The sequence below is a fragment of the Triturus cristatus genome, chromosome 2_2, assembly GCF_964204655.1.
Source record: "Triturus cristatus chromosome 2_2, aTriCri1.1, whole genome shotgun sequence".
NCBI classification, from domain to species: Eukaryota; Metazoa; Chordata; class Amphibia; order Caudata; family Salamandridae; genus Triturus; species Triturus cristatus.
In genome coordinates this window covers 1,193,148,115-1,193,173,569 of record NC_140582.1, presented here as the reverse complement: position 1 = coordinate 1,193,173,569, position 25,455 = coordinate 1,193,148,115, and the positions used below count along the sequence as shown (strand labels likewise).

Here is a 25,455-nt window from a genome sequence, read left to right as displayed (position 1 = left end):
GCGTCCAACAGCAGCGGTGCAGATGAACGTTCTCTGTCAGCTGTGTACCGGCCTGCACGCAAATCCTAATGACAGTAAGAACGTGTGCAGCAAATGACCCGCGCACCCATTTTCAAACCTTCTTTAAAACGGTTGTACTAACAACATTCATGTGAGACTTATAATGGGCCTTACCATCATTAGATTTTCAAAACACATGAATTCTCACCAAAAGTCCAGCACTCTCGACGTAAATGGGCAGATGTCCCATACCCATGTGTATCAAGAAGAGAAATGTTCACTCAGCAATGAGAAGAACGCACAAATAGGGTTTCCACAAATCCAACGCTGAAACTCCATCCTACTGAGACTAAACCTCAAGACATTTCTTTGAACAACTTTCCACAGCAGTTTATCACAGTTGATGAAGTAAACATCTCCCAGTGCGTACACAAAAATCCAGTGTCAATGAAAATTTCATTATGCACGGCAAAACAAAACAGGAACTCCAATAATGCAAATTGTAAGTCTAACTGCATTTTCCTTTAACCAGATGTAGAACACTATTCTTGCTTCCTTAACAGACCAACAGAAGCAATGTTATGTCAAAAATGAAGTGTTTTACTTTTTTTGAAGGCGCAGTTCTTGTCAATATGTGCCAGATGGATAGAGTACAGCACGCTTGGGCTTGGCAAGGCGTGCTTTTTCATTTTTCTTTGTTTCCTTTGTGGCATCTTTGGTATCTGTGTAGCCTCTTGTGACCCAGACTTGTTGCAAACTTTTCGTTGTGTTGTCTGACGCTTCGTCCCAACATGTTGACTATTTGTAGATGTCATCTTGAGCTTCTTTCACTGTAGAGCATGAGTAAGTCTCCAACATGTCACCAAAATAAATGTAGTAACGTAGTTCACGCTGGTAGGATGTGGATTAAGAAGTTTTATTAAAGTAGACAACATGTAGCATAGATCCTGTACAGTAGGTAGGTAAGTTCAGTAGAGCAGCCCCACCAGGAGCAGCCTGCTAATTGCTCGGCCCTTCCACCAACTGTCACCACTCATCCCAGTCACTCAAGCATTCCACTCATGGCCCACAAACCAACATTCCACACAGAACTCTCACTCTGGCTGAGCAGCTAGAAACAAGATATCATAGAACATAATAACACAACATGAAGATACTACACTAACTTCTCAGTTGTTTCCCCCACACGAAATGAAATTGCACCTGCTTGTTTAGTTTTTATTTTATTTATTGTTTTATTTTAATATTTGTTGGCAACCACCATGACATCGCCATGTAGACACTGTAACAATATCATCAGTGATGATTACGTGATTTCGTTGGACTGCTAACTCCATGCTGCCTCAACAATCTCACAAACAAAAGAAAAGCATTTTCATAGGTTTTGAAAGTGCTTCCATTGTCTCAGGCCTCCTTCTGCAACTCACTGTAGACCAGGCAGGGTATATCACCACACAGCTTGGCATTTCAGATCCTTCTCTGTGCTACAATGTTTCAACTTTAGTTGTACCTCATAGTCTGGTGTTTTGAGGAAGCATTTCTTCCACAGCAGTCAGTGGGCATCTTTCCGCAAGCAGGTTTCAAGGCAGCTCTCCTATCAGGATGCAGAACATCCAAGTTCCTGTTGCCAAACTCAACAATGAGAGTTGTCCATCAGTAGCCAAACACTTTTGCTCAGTTGCTTTTGTTGGCCTTCTTTGGTGAGGTCTCCTGACACTGGGCAACAGGAAATTCTGACTAAATAACTTGGAGTTTTGCTTCATATGTATACTTAGTCTGTGGACAGAGATGTGCATTCCACCAGTCCATCATTCGGGCCAAATTTAGAATGTTCCTAACTTGTGAGTATTCCTTCCACATTGGCCAAACCCATGGTGTGAATATAAATGTTGGGTGGGCTGCAAGCTTCCTTTCAGGGAGACCTAAACTAAAAGAGAGAGAGGCTTCCTCACTCAGTTATTCCCCAAACTGTTGGGGGTTAACACATCTGAGAAAGAATGGAACAAGAAGGTAGTTAAGATCATCCCTACATTTCAAAAGGTCACTTTGTCTCCTATTCACCATTGAGTATTGTGCTTTTGAAAAGACATAATGAATACTTTAGATTAGACCTGCAATTTCACACTTTTGTTCTCTGGCATGAATGATGAGCCATCTACACATAGGCTATCCAAAACAGATTCAAGGGCTGCAACAGTCAAGCACAACACATATTCTCCACATTCATCCTGCTAAACATATAGTGTAAACACTCATACAACATCCATGTCCCTCTGGTTTGCACTCTGTATCAGAGCTGGCCTCTTCCCTTGGGGTCCTATTCCTGTTGAGCAGAGTTCTCAATGGCAGAGAAGTCTGCAGAGGGAGACTGGAGCCCTCGATCCAAAAGCACACTTTTAATTCACTGGAAAAAGCTTTAAACCCCTATTAGACTGTAAAATAACCTGTTCCCATTCTGATCCTGGAAAAGGGACTAAACAACCATTTTCAGATTGGGAAGAGGTGAGGAGGATTTTTGGGTGCCCCTAAAGATACGTGTTTGTCGTCATTCCCAAACTTCCAAGCAAACCACACCTTGGAAAACCCATTTCTCATCTCTTGAGTGTGATTAGCAGTGCTGATGTCCCTGCAGTCTTTGTAGATGTCTAGCAGATACAAAAAAGGAAAATTTGGTTGTAAACTTATATCTAAAATCAAATATACCTTTGATAATTGGGGCCTCTGTGTTTTTCGGTGTTATCAGTTGATAGCGAAGCGTATCAGAAGATGTTCCAGAGGTGGAGCAAGATTTGGAAGGCATTCATTACATTCTGAATATTTCTAGCCTTAAGATATTTTTGCCTCTTGAATTGTGGTACCCCAAGCCATTTCCTGCTTTTTTGAGTAATGAACGCAGGTGTTAAAAAGGACAGTTTTTGTGCGAGGTTTGTGATTTGGAACTATTGCCTTATGGGGGAATAGCATGATGCTTCTGCCCTAGGCTGATGTTGGTATACACTCTGAATTCTTGGTTTAATCATTGAGGTCCATGTATAACTGAATTATGTGTCAGGGCACAGGTTTAGTTGGTGTGTTTCACATTTCTATATGTTTTAGTTTCAGGATATGGCGAAAACTCGAAAATATTCATGTGGCACATCCTTGATATACAAACATCTTACAACCATGCACCAGAAGAGGCTTGCAAGAGCTGATCTTGCAAGACAGAACAATGGCAACAATGATGCACAGCCTTCCACTTCTAGAGCTAGCGACAGATTGGAGTCCATCCCACCGACTCTTCCAGATTTTTCAAAGGCAGGACTTTTTTGTCCTAAGTGTATTACTGTTTTTAGCATTGGAGAACAGGTTGTTCAAACCATGTTAGACACTATTAACAATCACCGTTGTTAATTTTACCCGAATTAGGCAAGTTGTTTTTTGCTTGTTTTTGTGTTTAACTTTTCTTTGTTAATATCTAAAAAACACAAATAAACCCACAAATTTTTTAGAAAAAAAAAATATATAAATTAGTTTGTTAAAAAGAAGGTTCTTATGGAACCACCTATCTGGTTTAAAAAAGAAAAGGTATATGTTGTATGAATACATGAGTCAATGGATAGTGCAAGACTACTGACTAATTATAAGTGGATTTGCTCTCCCACCCTCGCAGCTCCACTATTGAGTGAGGCCCTCCCCGAGCCCTGGCAGTCTTGATTGTTGCTGGTGTTCGAGGCCCTTCTCCACCCGCAGGATTACCTGCGCCTCATCCCTGGTGGTCGAGTGGACCTTGTTCTCCTTTGCCTCGCTCCGCTCCCCTCTCCACTTTTTTTCACTTGTTTTTTGCTTCTCCCTCTGTCTTTTTCTGTTCTGCACTTTTTCTGCCTTTTCTCATTTTTTCTTTTTCCACTTATTTCCTTACTTCACTTAGCCTCCCTGGTGGTCCAGTGGACCTCTGTTCTCCTTTGCCTCACTCCGCTGTCCGCTCTGTTCTTCACTCATTTTTCATCCTTCTTCAGATCGTTTCTGCACTTTTCTGCTGTATGTGCTTTTCCTGCTTTCAGCCTTATTTCACTCTTTTTCACCTTTTTTCCCCCTTAATCCTCCTTTTCCCGCACGTTTTTCCCCACCGCTGCTGCCCCCACGGCCCCTCCACCCCAGCATGACCAGCGTGAACAATCCTGCTCCCCACCCCGCTCCCACCTCGAAGCTGTCCAGCCCTCCCCAACCCATACTTAATGGTGGCCGCACAGCGGCCGCGCGCAGCAGGCACGCCGTTGCTGTGCCAAAACCAAAGGGGATGATGGATGGAGTGTTGAACATTGCAAGCACTCACCCCCAGTCAACTGATCTGGGTTTAATCCATCATCATTCTTTAGTTCACTCCGCCACCCCAGTTCAGGCATGGCCATATGCAAATCAGTCTGACCCTGTGCCACATGGAAATAGGCCTGCCCGAACTGCCAAGCCATGTCTTCCCTGGACCGGAAACAAGCATCCTGGGACCGGTTTCTAGCTACTCAGCCGTCATCAGCCAGGCTAGCTTGAATCCAGTGGCAAAGTGAGGAAGGGACCCACGTCTAGGCATATCCTACCAACTTAGGGCGAACAAAGCAAATCCAAAGGGGATGATGGACGGAGAGTTGAACACAGCCCTCACCACCACCCTCTGAGGAACCCTCATCTACTGACCCCCTGGACCCTGCAGACCCTTTGCCGAATCCATCACAGACATTATCTTCCCGCAGGCCATCACATCCACCAACTACACCCTGCTGGGAGACCTCAACTTCCACCTCGACAACCAACTGGACCCCAGCACCATATCCCTCCTGGACAACCTCCACAACATTGGACTGCGCCAGATCGTGACCGAACCCATGCACTCAGCAGGACACACCCTCGACCCCCTCTTCACAACAGGAAACTCCATCACTTTCAGCCGCACCACTGAACTCCCATGGAACGACCATTGATGCGTCCACTTCACCTTCAGACAGAACACCCACCATCCACAGACACCAGCACCTGCTCCCACAAAGAAACTGGACCAGAATCACCGACACCCAGCTAACCTCATCACTCAGCAACTCCACCCCTACCGTCGCGGAAAATGACGACCCCAATGCAGCAATCCGAATCCTGCACAGATGGATCACCGACTGCGCCAACACCTTAGCCCCCCTCAAGAAAAACAACAACACCCATGCCAAGAAAGCCAGATGGTTTACCACCGAACCTCGAGAGTCCAGACGCACTTGCCGCCGCCTCGAAAAGGACTGGAGGAACACCAAATCCACAGAAGCCCACAACAACTTCAGAGCCACCACCAAAGTCCACCACCAACTCATCAGAAAAACAATGAAAAAAGCGATCTAAGACAGAATCTCCACCCACGCACACAACAGCAAAGAACTCTTCAACATCATTAAGGTGTTCGCCCAACCTACCAGCAAGTCCACCAACATCCCACCCTCACAAGACCTCTGCGACAAACTCGGAACCTTTGTCATGTTTTTCCATGCCTACCCTAAAACCTTACAAACGTGCATGCCGTGTTAGAGGCCTGCATTATGCACGCTTCTTCACAGAGTAAAACCCACCCCGTCTCGTGCATCCTGCACACCATAGTTGAATATGTGTATATGTTTCGTGCATTATTAAACTTATGGAAATGTGTAGGGCATTATTAGACCTTCGTTTCATCTTAAGCGCACGTCTCGTAAACATGCAAAAGACGTCAGCAGTCTTCTTGGGTGGGGCAAGACTATATATTGCCACACCCATCATCCAGAAAACGCTTTGCCTTCCGCCGCGTAGACGAGAAGAGATCTCCGCTTACCTGCTCCTTGCCGAAGGGACTCCATTCTTCACAGAAGATCCGTTTTCTTCACCGCTGCAGTTCTTTCGAGCAACCTCATTCCTGCAGCTGCAAAGAAAAAGAAAACCATAACAAAATGAACATTGTAATTCTAAAAGACATTGGAAAGATATCTCTTGCGAAGAGCACATTAAGGATTTTGTTGTATGTTTTGCATATTATGTTTCTTTCATCAATACAGGTCGTGAAGAATATTAGAGTCTGAACAATACTGAGTAAGTGAATTCAAAAGAACAGTACAGTGGACAATGTTTAGTACTGTACTGAATAACTTAAAAACCTGTAACTTATTTCACCATTACTTTAAAACACAGGTACGAACAAGCAGCTGTCCCCTACAAAAATCAGCACATCATCACAGAACAATCATCACAGCACTTGAAACAAAACTTCACGCCGACTACAAGGACGCGATGTACAACATTTCTAGATCGCAGGTAGGAGACCACACAAAAATACTCAGAAAAAGGTTACAGTTAAGAATACTGTATGTTAAACAAAATCTAGTCGAGGGTCTATAGTTAGTTGTACTGTTTTTCCTTGTTGCCTCGCAGGTCGATAACTAGGAGCAACTAGCGTCCACAATCTGGCCCTCCTCCCTGAATCCCAACTGCATTGCCTTAGTGTTTTTTACCGACCAAGGTTATAAGTTAGGGTACTAGGAAGTCGGTCCATAACGTCTCTGTGAAATCAACACACAAGCAACTGACAGGTAAGAGTGCTTGTGATCCTGACAACCTTTTTCCACCCCAAAATCAAGAGCATCTAAGACAACTTTGACGAAGACAATCAACACACTGAACCCTCACCAACCACCCCCGACACCATGAAGCCAGCAATCGACAACTGGACAGCGCTCACCACTGAAGACACCCTGAAGACAATGAAGTCAATCTTCTCCGGGGCCCCCACAGACCCCTGCCTCACCACATTTTCAACAGAGCCGCCGACACCATTGCACCCATGCTCCGCCACACCATCAACCACTCCCCTGGCAACCGCATCGTTCCCCGACGACTGGAAACACGCAGAGTTCAACCCCCCTCCTCAAGAAACCCTTGGCAGACACCACCAACCTCAAAAACTACGGACCCATCTACCTGCTCTCCTTCCCAGTGAAAGTCATCGAAAAAGCCATCAACAGCCAACTCGCCACATTCATCGAAGAGCACAACATCCTCGACTCCTCCCAATCCAGTTTTTAAAAAAAACTCAGCACGGAAACCGCCCCCCGCCACAACAGACGATATCCGCACCCTACTGGACAAAGGAGAAACAGCAGCCCTCCTCCTCCTCGACCTCTCAGCGGCGTTCGAAACAGTCTCTCATCGCACCCTAATACGAAGACTCCATGACCCAGGGATTCAAGACAATGCCCTCAACTGGATATGCTCCTTCCTCTCTGGCACATTGCAGTGGGTCAGACTCCCCCCTTTCCTCTCGGACCCTACACCAACCACTTGCGGAGTCCCCCAGGGGTCATCCCTCAGCCCCATGCTCTTCAATGTCTACATGTCTCCGCTCGCCCCATCGTCAGAACCTACGGAGTCAACATCGTGTCATACGCAGACGACACCCAACTCATCTTCTCCCTTTCCAACGAACCCAACACCACCAGACACAACTTTTGAGAAGGCATGGAAGCCGTCACCGAATGGATGAAAAACAGCTGCCTTCAACTAAACACTAACAAAACAGAAGTACTCATCATGGGCCTACACCCTGATGCCTAGAATGACACCTGGTGGCCCCCTGCCCTCGGAAGTCCGCCCACCCCCAGGGACCACGCACGCAACCTGGGAATCATCCTGGACTCCGAACTCAAAATGGACTGCCAGATCAACGCTGTCTCGTCCTCCTGCTTCCTCACCCTCGGCCTCCTACAGAACACCTTCAAATAGATCCCCCTCAAACACAGAAAGACCGTCACTCACGCCCTGGTCACCAGCAGACTCGACTACGGCAACACGCTCTACGCCGGAATAAGCAAAAACCTCACACGCAAGCTGCAGAACATCAAGAACGCCGCCGCAAGATAGGTCCTCTACCTGCCAAGGCACTGCCACATCTCCCAGCACCTGCACACACTCCACTGGCTCCCCATTGAAACTAGCATCACCTTCAAGATGCTCACCCACGCTCACAAGGCCCTCCATGACACCGGACCAGAATACCTGAACAGCTGACTCAAATTCCACGCACCCCAAAAGCCCTTACGATCATCCCAGCTCTCCTACGCCGTGGTCCCCCGTACCAGAAAGACCAGATTAGGCGCCCACTCCTTCTCCTTCTTCACAGCAAGAGGCTGGAAAGCCCACCGCTCCACTTCAGACAGACAACATCTCTCCCCATCTTCACAAGAAACCTCAAAACCTGGCTGTTCGACAGACCCCTGCCTTGATGGACTGGAACCTGCGAAAACCCCTTCCCTAGCACCTTGAGACCCTCACGGGTGAGTAGTAGCGCTTAACAAACACGTGATTGATTGATTGATTGTGTCTGTGTGATTGGATGAGTGTGTGCATAGAGTCTGAGTGATTGGATGAGTAAATGACTAGTGCTTGAGTGAATGTATGAGTGCAAGGGTAGTGGCTGCGTGATTGTGTAAGTGAATGGATAGTGCCTGAGTGATTGAAAGAATGTGAAAATAGTGCCTGGCTGATTGGATGACTGCATGAGTAGAGCATGGCACATTAAGTGAGTACATGGGTAGTGTTTGTGTTATTGGATGGATGCATGGATACCGCCTCGATGATTGCATGGCTGCATTGAGAGTGCCTGAGAGAATGGATGAGGGCATGGGTAGTGCCTGGATGAATGGTTGAGTGCAACAGCAGTGCCTGGGTGATTGCATGACTGCATAGATATTACCTGGGTGTATGAATACGTGTACAGGTAGTGCCTGGGTAATTGGATGAGTGCATGGGTACTGGCTGGGAGATTGGATGAGTGCATGAGTACTGTCTGAGTGAATATTTGAGTCCATGGGTAGTGTGTGAGTGAATGGATTACTGCAAGGGTAGTGTCTGGGTCATTTAGTGAGTGCATAGGTAGTGTCTGAGTGATGCAATGAATGCATGGGTACTACCTGCATCAATGAATGAGAGTGTTAGGAGTGCCTGGGTGATTGCATGAGTACATGGGTAGTGGCTAGAAAATTGGATGTGTGGATGAGTACTAACTGAGCGAATGTAAGAGTGCATGGGTACTGCATGAGTGAATGGTTCAGTTGAAGGATAGTACCCAAGTGATTGGATGAGTGCATCGGTAGTACCTGGATGATAGGATGAGTGCATGAGTACTGTCTGAGTGAATGCATGACTGCACACGTAGTGACTGAGTGAATGGTTGAGTGCAAGCATAGTGCCTGAGTGAATTATTGCAAGTGTAGTGCATGGCTCATTTAGTGAGCGCATGGATACTGTCTGAGTGATTCAATGAATGCATGGATACTAAATGGATGAATGAATGAGAGTACGGATAGTGCCTGTATGATTGCATGAGTGCATGGGTAGTGGGTGGGAGATTGGATGAATATATAAGTACCTTCTAAGTGAATGTGTAAGTGCATAGGTACTGCATGAGTAAATGGTTCATTTGAAGGATAGTGCCTGGTGAATGCATGAGTGCATAGGTAGTGACTGAGTGAATGGTTGAGTGCAAGCATAGTGCCCGAGTGATTGGATGACTCCATGGGTAGTATGTGAGTACATGGGTAGTGCATGGGTCATTGGCTGAGTGAATGGGTACTGTCTTGATGACTGTATAAGTCCATGCTCAGTGTGTGAGTAAATATATGAGTGCATAGGTAGTGCCTTAGGGAATAGTTGAGTACAGGGGAATTGCCTAGGTGATTGCATGAGTGCATGGATAGTACCTGGGTGAATGAATGAGTATATGGTTAGTCCCTGGGTGGTTGGATGAGTGCATGCATAGTACCTGTTTGGTTCCATGAGTGCATATGCAGTGCCTGTGTAAATAGAGCAGTGCATGGGTAGTACCGGGGTGAATGGTTGAGTGTATGAGTACTGCCTGGGGGATTGGAACAGTGCAAGAGTAGTGTCTGGGTGAGTGAATGAGTGCATAAGTAGTATATGGATCATTGGATGGATGAATGCATAGTGCCTGAATGAATGAATTAGTGCAAGGATAGTGTTTGAAAAATAGGATGAGTGCGTGTGTTGTACCATAGACAGTAGATTCTATCCATTAAAACATAGTCCTATTAGTTCTATAATATATCTTAAAATACCTCTTCAAATGAGAAGATACATCATACTTCAAAAGTGTCACATTTTCAAATATAATAAAAAATACATTCAATACCCACCTATCCTGTATAAGGAGGAGAAAGTAATACATGTATCTTCGTAGTGGGCATTTTTTGCTCGCTCGCGGTTGGCAATCGCGAGCGAGCAAAACTAGCATCCCGGCAAGACTTTTTCCTCGTTTGCGATCAACAACATCAATTTGCCGATTGCGAGCGTGGAAAATAAACCTCCCGGTGAGATTCACAACGCAGGGACGTCAGGTTTCTCATTGCGAGTGGTTGCGTATGCTCGCAACCGCTCGCGATGAGAAACTACCATTCTGCATTGAGAAAGCGGCCGCTCGAGCGGCAGAAAATGACCAAATGCACTGTGCATGATGCCGTTCGCAATGATTGCACAGTGCGGACAAGCATCCGGCACTGTGCAATCATAGCGAACAGAATTTTCCTACCGCACTACGCAGTTCGCGTAGCTACGCGTAGCGCGACGTAGTGCAAAGTGCACTTCGCGTAGCGGAGTGCGACTGCGCGAACTACGCCCAGGGTTAGGAAAACCCCCCAAATCAGCATAGAACATTATTATCAATATGTGTAACTACTTCCTTCATCTACATTAACTGTATTATTTTTCTGAAATAACTTTCACAAAATGTATAACCTTATTTACATCTGGTAAAATATAGACAATAAATATAAACTATTTGCTTTAAAACACAATTTTCCAAAAGTAATATCAATTTGAGCAAATAAAAATTAGAACAATAAATGTAAACAGTAACACTTTGCAGTGCTCCCTAAACAGTAACACTTTGCAGGGCTCCCTACTTTCTGTTGACATCTTTGCCAATAGGCTGAATGATGTACTCAAAACTTTGGCTTCAGAAATAACATATAAAAATGTGGTAGTTGAAAAGGCAATCTAAGTTTGAATTCCAGGTGGGCATCATTGCAAAGCGTCCATCCCTTGTTACACTTCAAATGTACAGTATAGTGACTAAATGTTATAGTGGGTTCATCATGAAAAAGTTCTTCCTGAATAGATACTTGACTTCCTTTAAAATCTGTAATTTTTGTATCCAATTTTCTTCTATTTGCTCTACAATGTTGTCACATTAGAATTAGGTATTTTCCAAATCTTTCTATATGTAATGTAGACAACATCTTTGATCTACAATGCGAACAAGTCATATCCTAATTTGCTGGTTTTTATCAATTTCTTAAAAGGTACTCATTTGCAGTCTGGCTCTGTTAAGTATAGGAATTGTTCTGCTTGTATATGAGTGGTAGAAGTAAATGAACACTCTTGTCAGTTATGCTCCCATCTGTAACTTAGTCCAAATATGTTTTCAATGTGTATTCCTTCATGTTCTAAAACTCCAAGCTTAAGCATTAACAATTCTCGTGCATCTTGTTGTATGATGAGAGTAAATGTCAATTAACCAGTACATGTATCTAAAAGATGCCGAATGCCAGAAGCAAAAAGCATTTTACTTCTGTCACTTACCAACTGTTGAATTACATGATGTAGTGCAGAACAGAATTTTTTTTATGATTTCCTATGATTTCATAATGAACATCTGGGGGTCGATTCCGATCCTGTATTTTTTTTTTACGTACGACTCGTATCCGTACGGGAAAAATACATACGGATCGGCCCGATCCGTATGAATCGGATCAGGAAAAGCTGTACGAGACGGACCTGGACACTTTTCCGTACAAATCGTAAAAATACAGTCCGACCGTACAAGTACGATCCGGACCGGCTTTCCGATTTACGAATCGTATGGAAAACGTCCCGTACACGGGGAATGACTTGACCCGCTACGAAGCGAACTTTGTACGACTCGTATCCCGGGAAAAGTTGTTCCCGGGGTGCGAGTCATACAGGGGTACGAGTCGTACAGGGGTACGAGTTGTCCATACGAGTCGTACGAGTCGTACAGGCCCCCCATGCATATGTACGCACCTTACAACAACATCGCGTATGTACGCACCGTACATACGCAATGTTGGGGTACGCACCGTACATACACAACGCATGGGGATGTATGCCTGTACGACTCGAACCCCTGGGGACTCTGCTTTTACGGCTGTTTTTGGCTCCCATAAGAAAAGAGCGGTACGGAGTGCCGTAGGGACAAATCGTACTTGCTGGGCCAGAAACCGCTGCTTAAATACGTCCGGACGTCGCGTACAGGCTGTTCCGGATCCGAATCGTTGTTTTTTTTCACCCGTACGGTCTTTTGTACGATTCATACGGAAAGAGGCTTTCTGTACGAATCGTACTTTCTAGGTTGTAAGGAAAGTTTACCGGGTACGAGTCGTACGGAGAAAACGCTCCGTACAACTATACGTACAGCCTTTTTCCAGGATTGGAATCGGCCCCCTGGTAGATGAAACAGTTGATACCTGTACTGTTTTCCAACTGGTATCCTACAATGTCATCAACACTTTCCATTTACCTTTTCTTTACACTTTCAACTTTCTCTTCAGTTTTTTTCTTTTTTTGAACCTCAATTGCATTTTTGATATATTTCCGTTTTGGACACACTACACGTTTCTCATATATGGAATATTCACCTAAATCAGGAGCATAAAGTCTTCTTAAACAATTGTACTCTCTTACCCAATTTACATCAGCACTAACCATTTTCTCATCAAAATCTATCAAATACAAACTAGACAATGTTTTTACTCGAGACAATGCAACGTATGCCATTCCCTCAGAAACACAGTACTTCCAATATTTACAAAAGCTCTGTCTATACTTAAACCTTCAGATTTATGAATAGTTACTGCATATGCTTGAGACAGAGGAAACTGTTGTCTGCGAACGTACAAGTCTTTTACAAGCAAAAAACGCACAACACAAAGTCCGATCTGTTTTACCTCATTAATCTGATCAAATTTTATAAGCAAAAATTCTATTCTATCTCTATCTTGAACATTTACAAAACCAACAACTTTTCCCATTGCTCCATTTACTAATCCTTCTTCTACATTCAAATTACGCCACAAAATTACTCGACCGTTTATGCATACATGTAAAGTCTTTTCTAATCCTGCAGTTTTAGATACTGAGGGGCATATTATCAAGCACGGCGTTAAAATTATCGCTGCTTTAGAGGCAGAAAACTGCCGCTAAAGCGGCGATAATGGGCTTGATAATATGCCGCAGAGAATTCCAATAGAAGCCCATGTTGACACCAGAACATGGGCTTCTATGGGACTTCCCAAGGGCATATTATCAAGCCCCTTATCGCCGCTTTAGCTGCAGTTTTCTACCGCTAAAGCGGCGATAATTTTAACACTGTTTCTTGATAATATGCCCCTGACTTTTCCAAAGAATGCAATTTAGCCTGTAGTTTCGCAGTAAGAATAATTGTCACTCCCTAGTGTTTGATTTTGTCAATAGCTTCAATTTCCACAATTTGTTTGTTTTTCCAGTTTAAGAAGTTGTTGATTAAATGTAGAACACTCTTGCAGTGAAGGCATTAGACAGATTATAGACTTGTTTTCTGCAAGCATATTGTACATTATTTCAGCTGCTGTTTTTCCAGTTGTAAACAGGTTCCTTAGTAGCCGACTTTCTAAAAGTTGTTTACCATGTTTTGTCAAGACACCAATTCTTATGTCTTTAAGAATATTTCCGTAATCTTCATCATTTACTTGTCGCATATTTTTAACAAGTTCTTTGTATTCAAAGTTTATCCAAATATTTACATTTCCAATACTTCCCAAAGAATTCCTTGTGTCATCATGCAGAAGTGTTTTAAAAACAGTTTGTCCTTTAATGGGAGTAAGTTGTAATAAGTCCCCAAATACAATTAAATGTTTTCCTCCAAACAGAACATCATAACATTTAAAAATCTGTTGCATTCTCAAGTGTACAAAGGCAAGCATTAAGTTTGAGACCATGCTCACCTCATCAATGAATAAAAGTTCCATTTTCTTTAGTACGCTGAGAGTCTAGAAAGGGTTATTTTGGGGATCATAGTAGTGGTATGGGGTTTGAGATGAATGAGAGAGTGGATGTTGAAGATATATTGATAGAGGTATAGGGTGAGAAATAGGGTAGTGCATTGGAAAGAGTAGGATATATATATATATATATATATATATATATATATATATATATATATATATATATATATATATATACTACGTCACTAATGACAGGACAATTTCAGCTAAAATTGTTAAGTCTCACCTACAGAAGGCTCTTAGCTGGGTGTGGACAAAATACCTCTTGTGGAACATTCCCAAAACTCACAGTGGACTTTGAACCAGCCAACAGCTTAACACTGGTAACAATTGGTTAATTCGATAAAAAAGTGTAATCTGTGAACTTATCAGGAAGGAAAGACAATTTAAACATCAGTATTTCTATGTTACCATATTATGTCATGAACTGTCATCCTTGACTGATGCAGTGTATTCACTTAGCCCCAGATTTACAAAATAAAAGTTACTAAACTCCGTGCAGCAACTAAAGTTGCTACATTGCATTAAAGAGAGAGCAGAACAGCGCCCTATCTCTTACAATGTGAACCTGTTTCTCTCTCTCCTTCACTGGTGAGCTTGAAGATGTTGTTATTCTGTCAATGACTGTTGTGCGCAAAGTGGAATACATAATTTTTTATGTGCAATGAATAATTAAAGGGGGATTGTTGGAGGGAGGACCACCGGGGAGTCGGGGAGACTAGTCCGGCACCCTTCCTACCGCACAGTTATAGCCGAGCGCCGCTGAGAAGCCCCCTTCGGGGAGGACTTTCTCCTATAATCGTACTAGGCCCAGTAACACCACCACACAGGACTCAATATCAGTTGCTTGATTCCGTTCTTTATCAGAGGTAGCACGTTTCAATATTTACAGTGGGATCGAGGGATCCAGTAAGAGTCTCAATGTCTGTTAGAGGGATAGGGTAGCGGGACAGTCTTAGTACCAACCAGGTACGGGAGGCTCTGCGCCAGACCTTGGGTGCTGGCCGCGGGGCGGCTCGGACGTGGGGAGCCGCGACGGCGTCTGCAAGGCTCGGGTGGTAGTTCCGCTTGGGTCGAGCCGCGACACAGTCAGCAGGGCTCCGGTGGTAGGTCCGCTTCGGTCGAGCCGCGACGAGGTCAGCTGGGCTCTGATTATGAGGTTCGACAAGGTCAGGCCGCGACAGCGTCAGCAGGGCCCCAAAGGTTCTTGAAGGTCTTCAAGCACGGGGGAGCCGCGACGTCGTCAGCAGGGCTCAGAGTGTGGGTTCAGGATGAGTCTTCTTCCGTAGGGTCAGCCGCGATCCGATCAGCAGGGCTCTTGACTCCGGGATACAACTACTGTCCTGTTGTTGGGTTGCCCCAGATATAGGACTGGAGCCCTTTGATGTACGGACCCTTGCGCCCGGAGGGGGCGGAGAGGCCGGTTGGGGCGCGGCCAGACGCCCAGCAGGAGAGGCGCCAGGCCCCAGAGAGCTGTGAGGTGATCGCACCTAGGTGTGGAAAGACGGTTGGGGGTCCCATCGATACTGCCCTCCGCCGGGAGTGGGAAGGGTTCACGTGGTATCCCCCGGGCCAGGGGTTGGCGCCTCGATGTCGGGCCTCGCTGGGACAGAGGCCGGGTGAAGCAGGGTCACGCAGGTGGTCACGTGGAGTGACGTATAATCCAAAATGGAGGAGCCCCGAGGTGCATGGGACCTCGTGCGGCTTAGCGAGGGGAAACAGGACCACGCCACGAGGCCGGCTCCCACATGCGTCCCCCCCAGCTGAAGGCAGGGAGAGTCACCCATCTCCTTGGGGGTTCTCCTCGCCGAGGCGGAAGAATCGGGACAGGCCGTCAGCATTGGCGTGGTCGTTGCCGGGCCGATGTTCCACAGTGAAGTCCATCCCTTGCAGCGAGATGGACCAACGTAACAGCTTGGGGTTCTCGCCCCGCATTTGCATGAGCCACCGCAAGGGCCGGTGGTCAGTTTGGACCCTGAAGTGGGTGCCGAAAAGGTAGGGCCGGAGCTTATTGAGGGCCCATACCACGGCGAAGGCCTCCCGCTCGATGGTGCTCCACCTCTGTTCTCGCGGCAGCAGTCGGCGGCTGATGAAGGCCACAGGCCGGTCGAGGCCCTTGGCGTCCATCTGGGAGAGGACTGCCCCTACCCCGTACTCCGAGGCATCGGTCTGGACTACAAATTCCTTGCTGTAGTCAGGGGCCTGTAGCACAGGGGCAGCGCACATGGCCGCCTTGAGGGTCTCAAAAGCGGTCTGACAGCGGGGCGTCCAGTGCACCGCCTTGGGCTGTTTCTTGGAAGTGAGCTCCGTAAGGGGCCCTACAATGCTGCCATAATCCTTGATGAATCGTCGGTAGTAGCCTGTGAGGCCTAGGAAGGCCCGGACAGCGGTCTGGGTTGCGGGGGGCTCCCACGCCTGGATGGCGTCGACCTTTAACTGGAGGGGCGCCACCTGGCCACTCCCCACCTGGTGGCCCAGATAGGTCACCGATCCTTGACCTATCTGGCATTTACTGGCCTTAATAGTGAGCCCGGCCCTTTGGAGAGCGGCCAGGACTTCTCTGAGGTGTCCTAGGTGCGCGGCCCAGTGATCGCTGAAGACCGCAATGTCATCGAGGTAGGCCGCGCTGAAGGCTTCTAGTCCGGCCAGGACCTTGTTCACTAGCCTCTGAAAGGTCGCTGGGGCGTTCTTCATCCCGAAGGGCATTACCCGAAAGTGGTAGTGCCCATCAGGGGTGGAAAAGGCGGATCGATCCTGGGCGCCGGGAGTGAGCGTGATCTGCCAGTACCCTGCGGTGAGATCGAAGGTGCTCAGGTAGCGGGCGGCCCCCAAGCGATCGATCAGCTCGTCGGCTCGTGGCAAGGGGTGGGCATCGGTCTTCGTGACTGCGTTCAGGCCCCGGTAGTCGACACAAAATCTGAGTTCTGGGGCAGTGCCGGGGGCGGCGGCCTTCGGCACCAAGACTACCGGGCTGGCCCACGGGCTGTCGGAAGGCTCGATGACTCCGAGAGCGAGCATCTTGGCGACCTCGGTCTGTATGCAGGCTCGGACTCGGTCAGGTACTCTGTAGGCGCGGTGTCGCACAGGGGGGCTATCCCCAGTGTCCACGTCGTGGACGCACCAGGGGGTCACCCCGGGCGTGAGGGAGAAGAGGGCAGCGAAGGGTTGCAGCAGCTTCCGGCAGTCATGGCGCTGTTCTGGTGTCAGGGTGGCGGAGAGGTGGACGCCCTCCAAGGAGCCGTCTTGGCCTGAGGACCCCAGGAGGTCTGGTAGGGGCTCGGAGTCACTTTCGCCCCCATCGTCGGTAGCCAGCAGCAGGCTCAGTTCAGTTCAGGCAAAGTGGGGCTTGAGCCGGTTGGCGTGCAGGACCCGGAGGGGGTTCCTCGGGGACTCCATGTCGACCAGGTACGTGACGGGGCTCTTCTTCTCAACTACCTTGAAGGGCCCGGTCCACTTGTCCTGCAGGGCGCAGGGGTCCATGGGTGACATGACCCAGACTTGCTGGCCCGGCTCGAACTCGATGGTTGAGGCATTTTCGTCGTACCAGCGTTTCATGTCTTCTTGGCTGGCTTCGAGGTTGGCTTCTGCCAGGGCCCTGAACTTCCGAGTTTGGTTCCGCAGGGTCAGAAGGTACCGGTAGACGTCGGGAGGGGCACCTTGGACTTGCGCCTCCCAGCTCTCTTTGACCAGGCTGAGGGGCCCTCGGACGGGGTGCCCATACAATAGTTCGAAGGGGCTGAAGCCCAGGGATTTCTGTGGTACCTCCCGATAGGCGAACAGGAGGCAGGGCAGCAGGACATCCCATCTCCTCCTCAGGGGCTCTTCCAGGCCCTTGATCATCCCCTTCAGGGTCCTGTTGAACCGCTCGACCAGTCCGTTCCCCTGGGGGTGGTAAGGGGTGGTGAATTTATAGGTGACCCCACATTGTTGCCAGAGGGATGTCATGTACTTTGAAATAAAGTTCGTACCCCTGTCGCTCACTACTTCTCGGGGGAACCCCACCCTGGAGAAGATGCCCATCAGGGCCCGGCCCACCACTGGAGCTGTCACCGTGCGGAGTGGGATGGCCTCGGGGTATCGGGTGGCGTGGTCGACTAGTACCAGTATGAAGCGGTGTCCCAGGGCGGTTCGGGGGTCGAGGGGCCCCACGATGTCGATCCCCACTCGTTCGAACGGGGTGTTGACGGTTGGGAATGGTTGCAGGGGGGCTTTCACTCGACCCCCAGTCTTCCCGCTAGCTTGGCAGGTCGGGCAGGACCGGCAGTGATGGTCCACGTCTCTTCTCATTCGGGGCCAATAGAAATGGGTCACTAGGCGGCTGTAGGTCTTGTCCCGCCCGAGGTGTCCGGCGAGGGGCACGTCATGTGCCAGGTTCAGGAGGAACTCTCGAAATCGGAGGGGGACCACCAACACCCGGCCGGTCCCCAGTTCGGCGACTTTCTGCTCACTGTACAATAAGTCATTGTCCCAATAGACCCAGTTGGTTCCCGTGGGGTCCCCTCCAGCCTGGGAGGCCGCTTGCTGTCGGGCCCCCTCGAGGGACGGGCAGGCCTTCTGCTCTTGCTGGAATTGTTCGCGGGTGGGGCCCCCGTCTTGGCGCCACTGGGCCAGCTCGGGGATCTCGCTGAGGGAGGCGGCCTCGTCGGGAGAAGGTTCGGCTGGCCCGGTCTCCTCGGCAGGTTCCTCCGTGCCGGAGGAGGGTGATAGTTCGGGGCCCGTCAGCTTGTCGGGGGCCGTGGCAGCGGCTGGTTGGGCGGTCATGGACCGGGTGGTGGCGCAGGCCCACTCGGGCAGTCCTAGCATCCCCAGATGCTCTCGGCGTTCCACCTGGGCCCAGGGGGAGCTCTCCAGGTCATTCCCCAGGAGGCAGTCTACTGGGGCGTCGTCGCGGACAGTTACTTTTAGGGTGCCGGACACTCCTCCCCACTCGAAGGGGATCCTGGCCATCCGGCACATGCTCTCGGTGTTGTCCGCGGTCCGGACAGGGCATAGGACATGCGGCAGGATTTGTTCGGGGGTCACTAGGTGGCAGCGGACGGCGGTCACACTGGCCCCAGTGTCCCGGAGGGCCTCGGCCCGTCGTCCGTTTATGGTGACCCATTGTTGGTACTTCTGGGTGTTGCTTGGGATGGCAGCTCGGGGCACCATTTCTCGGGAACCCAGGCATACAAGCGACATGGCAGCTGGTTCCCACTCGGGGGACCCGTCGTCGTGGTTCTCCTCCTCGTCTTCTCCTTCCCCCAGGGCGGCGGCGGCTATCTGCCGGGGAGGGGGCCCAACGGTCCCGTTCCGTCGGTTCGCGGGGCAGGCCGGGTCGCTCGCATAGTGGCCGGTCTGCTGGCAGCCGAAGCAGGTCACTGTTGGTCGTGGTCCAGGCCGTGCGATATGGGCCCCCCTTCGGCCCAGGGTCGGGGACGTGTGGTTGGTGGCTTGGCCTCGTGGCGGGCTTCTGGGCGGCCCGGCCGGGAATTCTCGACTGCGGTGGGACCCCCTCCTCCGCCTCGCTGGCGGGGGGGTCCCGTGGTACTCCGTTGGTAGTCCCCCACTGGGTTCCGGGGGACCCGGGTGTTGACCCATCGGTCTGCTTCGGCGGCGAGCTTCCGGGGCTCGGTCAGTTTACTGTCCAGGAGGTGTTGCCTTAGTTCAACAAAGCAGTTGTTGGCAAGGTGCTCCCAGACAATGAGGTCGAACAGTTCATTGTATGAGGTGACCTTGCTTCCTTTTATCCATCCTTCTAGTGCTCGGCTGAAGAAGTCCACGTATTCGAACCACGTGGTACCGGGGAGCTTCTTGCAGTCCCGGAAGCGCTGCCGGTACATCTCGGCTGATAGCCCGTAGTGTGTGAGTAGGGCTTCTTTCATGTGGTCGTATGAAGTCATCACCGCGTCGGGGAGTTGCAGCAGGGTATCCCGGCCCTCGCTGAGGAACCTTCCTCATAGGCCGGCACCCCAATCCTTCCGGGGTACCCGATGGGAGGTCATGGCTACTTCGTATGCTCGGAACTATTGCTGGATGTCGTCATTTTTATAGTACTCCTTGACGACATCCTTGGGGATGTGAACCTTTGGCTCGGTCAGTGGCAGAGCGTCCCGGGCTCCGGGGGTGCCGGTCTCCCCCGTTTTAGATTTTAGTTCAAGTTCCTTGAGGCTCCTCTCGTGCTCGAGGGTTAGCCGTCTCTCCTCTAGTTCCCGATGCCGCTTCTTTTCCTCGATTTCCTCTTGCAGCCGTAGTTGTTCCAAGGCTATTTTCTTCTCCGCTAGTAGGAGCTCACCGTCCAGCCGGAGTCGGGCGAGGTCCATTTCGTGTGTCCGGACCCTCTCCCGTTCTCACATTTCTTCGTGGGAAAGGCTGGTTTCTGGGACGGTTCGCCCCCCGTCTGTCGGGGTTGGGGTCGGCAGGTTTCCGTCCCGGGCTGAGGTCCCTTCGGCTCGGGGCGGAGTGGTCTCGGGTTCTGTCCAGGCTTTCAGGGCTTTCTGCATTTCTTCCTTGGTGCCCAACCCTGTGGTTGGGATCCCTTTGTCCTTGCAGAATTGTTTCAGTTCTTTATGGGTGTATTCTTCCAACCTTTCCGGCTGGAAGGTTGCGGCCACGGTTGCCTCTTGGCCTTCCATGGTTCCCTTTTCTTTTTCCGTTTGGTTAGGTAGTGGGTGCGTTACTCGCCTGTACGATTGCGTCTGGCTCGGATCCCGTCGCTGGCCACCAAATGTTGGAGGGAGGACCACCGGGGAGTCGGGGAGACTAGTCCGGCACCCTTCCTACCGCACAGTTATAGCCGAGCGCCGCTGAGAAGCCCCCTTCGGGGAGGACTTTCTCCTATAATCGTACTAGGCCCAGTAACACCACCACACAGGACTCAATATCAGTTGCTTGATTTCGTTCTTTATCAGAGGTAGCACGTTTCAATATTTACAGTGGGATTGAGGGATCCAGTAAGAGTCTCAATGTCTGTTAGAGGGATAGGGTAGCGGGACAGTCTTAGTACCAACCAGGTACGGGAGGCTCTGCGCCAGACCTTGGGTGCTGGCCGCGGGGCGGCTCGGACGTGGGGAGCCGCGACGGCGTCTGCAAGGCTCGGGTGGTAGTTCCGCTTGGGTCGAGCCGCGACACAGTCAGCAGGGCTCCGGTGGTAGGTCCGCTTCGGTCGAGCCGCGACGAGGTCAGCTGGGCTCTGATTATGAGGTTCGACAAGGTCAGGCCGCGACAGCGTCAGCAGGGCCCCAAAGGTTCGTGAAGGTCTTCAAGCACGGGGGAGCCGCGACGTCGTCAGCAGGGCTCAGAGTGTGGGTTCAGGATGAGTCTTCTTCCGTAGGGTCAGCCGCGATCCGATCAGCAGGGCTCTTGACTCCGGGATACAACTACTGTCCTGTTGTTGGGTTGCCCCAGATATAGGACTGGAGCCCTTTGATGTACGGACCCTTGCGCCCGGAGGGGGCGGAGAGGCCGGTTGGGGCGCGGCCAGACGCCCAGCAGGAGAGGCGCCAGGCCCCAGAGAGCTGTGAGGTGATCGCACCTAGGTGTGGAAAGACGGTTGGGGGTCCCATCGATACTGCCCTCCGCCGGGAGTGGGAAGGGTTCACGTGGTATCCCCCGGGCCAGGGGTTGGCGCCTCGATGTCGGGCCTCGCTGGGACAGAGGCCGGGTGAAGCAGGGTCACGCAGGTGGTCACGTGGAGTGACGTATAATCCAAAATGGAGGAGCCCCGAGGTGCATGGGACCTCGTGCGGCTTAGCGAGGGGAAACAGGACCACGCCACGAGGCCGGCTCCCACAGGGATCATAGTAATTAAGTTGTGTGATCACAATTGAAATCATTGTGTTGTTTAAACAGAGGCAGCACTGGCCTTTATTTGTTCTTTTGATGTTGTAGTGGCCTACCCTTGCTGACTTTAAATGGGCCCAACCCCTAGTAAACTATTGAACTTTCTAAAAGTGGCATTTTCAGAATTGCAATTTAAAATACATGCTTTTGGATTTTAAATTGTGATTCCAGAGACACCAGGTTTGAAGGGTTATCTCTTCCCGATTACAAATTACATTAAAAAATGTAATGAGGTAATCCCGGTGTTATCCTATGGGAGAGATATGCCTGGCAGAATTAAAAAAGGACTATGAGAGTTTTTTACTACCAGGACATATAAAACGTAAAAATACTTGTCCTGGGGGCCTGAGCTTGCCACACCAGAAGATGGCTGCTCACTGAGCAAGCTCCTTCGGCCACATATTAAAATCCTTAACTAGCCTGCGCCATAAAGCCAGATCTATCAAACCACATAATTGATACAAAATACCTGTTAAGGTTTCCAAGAATGTATAATTAAACATAACACTTGTGTTTGGGGATTTACAGTTAGCCAAACAGGCTATTTATATTCCTTCCCTAGTTCAAATATCAACAATGCATGCCTATGAATGTGTAGTTCATCCTGTCATAGGCTTTCTTCGCATGCAGTAAGACCATATTTGCCACCTTTTTTAGTAACCTTCTTGAGAGCGTGATCTAGCCTCCTTATGTTGCTAAAGACTTTTGTGTTTGAGACTGAAATCATATCCCCCAACCTGTTTGTCAACATCTCATAAACTATTTAGTTATGTGATGGGTCTATAAAAGTAACACACTGTCTCATCTTTCCTTGTTTGTGAACCACCATATTGGCCAGTTCAGATATCGTAAGTGCAACTCTCCTCAATTTTTTAAGTTCCTGATCAGTTCTTTCAGATGGGCAACAGTTTCTTAGCAGAGATGTTATAATATTTGTAGGGGAACCTGGCATAGCTGGAAGCTTTCTTCACCTTTAAATCTTTAGTAGTAGCTGCCACCCCTTCGTTCACTATCAGTGCCACCTGTAGTTTCCTCTGCTTATTCAGCACAGTAGGGACCACCACTTCCTTCAAGTATTTACCCAGTTGGGAATTCAATTTACCCTCTTCCAACTCTAAAGTTTATTAAAAATCATTGAATCATTCTCCCTTACATCTATCTTTATACACAATTTCACTTCCTGACCATTGTGTATTTAACCCTTGTTATTCTTCACCTCAACACCCTAGGAATGTGATAAGTGGAAATAAACACTTAGGTGCCGATTACGATCCTGTAAAAACCGGGTACGAACCGTCGGACGGGGCATATTCTCCGTCCGACGCGTACCCGGTCGTAACAATATACAAACATGGAATTCCGATTCGCACGGAAACTCAATATCCGTACGAATCGTACAAAACCCCGACCGACGAAAATAAACATACAAATGCGATCCGGGAAAGAGCCGACGTGACGTCGGGACGCACGCAGCCTGCCATTCACGAACCAGGAATTACGATTCGCACCGACGTCATCCCGCACGGACAATATTTTCCGGCTGCCAAAAACTGCCGGGAAATCAGTACGACGCGAACAAGGAGTACCTGTACGCGACGGACAGACATGGACCCGAACCTACGTGTCATCCCGGCCCTCATAGCAGTCGACCTCCTCTACAGGTTCGGACGCAGACGCCGCAGAAGGTTAGAACAACTAAGGGAGGGGGGAAAGGGGGGGGCAGGACCAGGGGCAGGCCCCAAAACCCCCACCAAAGTCACACAGCACACATGCCCTGGACATACCTGACCCCCAGGCCCTGGTCACTACGAGGGGGTGAGGGCGTGTCCAGCAAAGCCAGCGTCCGCCACAACGGAAGTGCCTGACGACACGAACCGGCAACACAACAATACAGGTACGTCCCGTACCCACGCCTTAAGAGCGTGGGTACGAGTCGTACCACGCCCACACCTACGTCACCCCAACAATGGCGGGACGGCTGTACCCACGTGGCAAAGGCCTGGGTACGGCCCGCACAAGCATCCCACAGCGTGGGTACGGATATGTACGGACCGTACCCCCACCCGCGTATGCATGGAGCGTACCCCCCACCCCAACCGTGTATGTATGACCCGTACCCTCACCCGCGTACGTATGGAGCGTACCCCCACCCCAACAGTGTAAGTATGACCTGTACCCCCACCCGCATATGCATGGAGCGTACCCCCCACCCCAACCGTGTATGTACGACCCGTACCCCCATCCCCCGTATGCATGGAGCGTACCCCCACCCCAACAGTGTAAGTACGACCCGTACCCCACCCGCGTACGTATGGAGCGTACCCCCACCCCAACAGTGTAAGTACGACCCGTACCCCACCCGCGTACGTATGGAGCGTACCCCCACCCCAACAGTGTAAGTACGACCCGTACCCCACCCGCGTACGTATGGAGCGTACCCCCACCCCAACCGTGTATGTACGACCCGTACCCCCACCCCAACCGTGTATGTACGACCCGTACCCCCACCCCAACCGTGTATGTACGACCCGTACCCTCACCCGCGTATGTATGGAGCGTACCCCCACCCCAACCGTGTATGTACGACCCGTACCCTCACCCGCGGACGTATGGAGCGTACCCCCACCCCAACAGTGTAAGTACGACCCGTACCCCCACCTCGTATGCATGGAGCGTACTTCCACCCCAACAGTGTAAGTACGACCCGTACCCCACCCGCGTAGGTATGGAGCGTACTCCCACCCCAACAGTGTAAGTACGACCCGTACCCCCATGGAGCAAACCCACACACGTGTATGTTCTAAGCGTACATATTGTTAAATAGGAGGGGTGTGTGCAGAGTCCTCCCAGCAGTGCCCAGACACAGGAGGGGTGTGTGCCTATCACTCCCAGCAGTGCCCAGACAGAGGAGGGGTGGGTGCAGATTCCTCCCAGCAGTGCCCAGACACAGGAGGGGTGGTTGCAGAGTCCTCCCAGCAGTGCCCAGACGCAGGAGGGGTGTGTGCTTATCACTCCCAGCAGTGCCCAGACAGAGGAGGGGTGGGTGCAGATTCCTCCCAGCAGTGCCCAGACACAGGAGGGGTGGGTGCAGAGTCCTCCCAGCAGTGCCCAGACGCAGGAGGGGTGTTTGCCTATCACTCCCAGCAGTGCCCAGAGACAGGAGGGGTGTGTGCAGAGTCCTCCCAGCAGTGCCCAGACACAGGAGGGGTGGGTGCAGAGTCCTCCCAGCAGTGCCCAGACGCAGGAGGGGTGTGTTCCTATCACTCCCAGCAGTGCCCAGACACAGGAGGGGTGTGTGCAGAGTCCTCCCAGCAGTGCCCAGACACAGGAGGGGTGGGTGCAGAGTCCTCCCAGCAGTGTCCAGACACAGGAGGGGTGTGTGCCTAACACTCCCAGCAGTGCCCAGAGACAGGAGGGGTGTGTGCAGAGTCCTCCCAGCAGTGCCCAGACACAGGAGGGGTGGGTGCAGAGTCCTCCCAGCAGTGCCCAGACGCAGGAGGGGTGTGTGCCTATCACTCCCAGC

The 25,455-nt window shown here is 50.1% G+C and overlaps 1 protein-coding gene across 1 annotated transcript in view; it reads right to left on the bottom strand.

Annotated features, from left to right (window-relative positions):
• LOC146863365 (zinc finger BED domain-containing protein 6-like) overlaps positions 1-25,455 on the bottom strand; it is a 223,956-nt gene that overhangs the window by 5,646 nt on the left and 192,855 nt on the right. The window contains exon 3 of the transcript XR_014978244.1: positions 5,822-5,908. The gene's annotated coding sequence lies outside the window, so the exon portion shown is untranslated. The remainder of the gene's footprint in view (positions 1-5,821; positions 5,909-25,455) is intronic.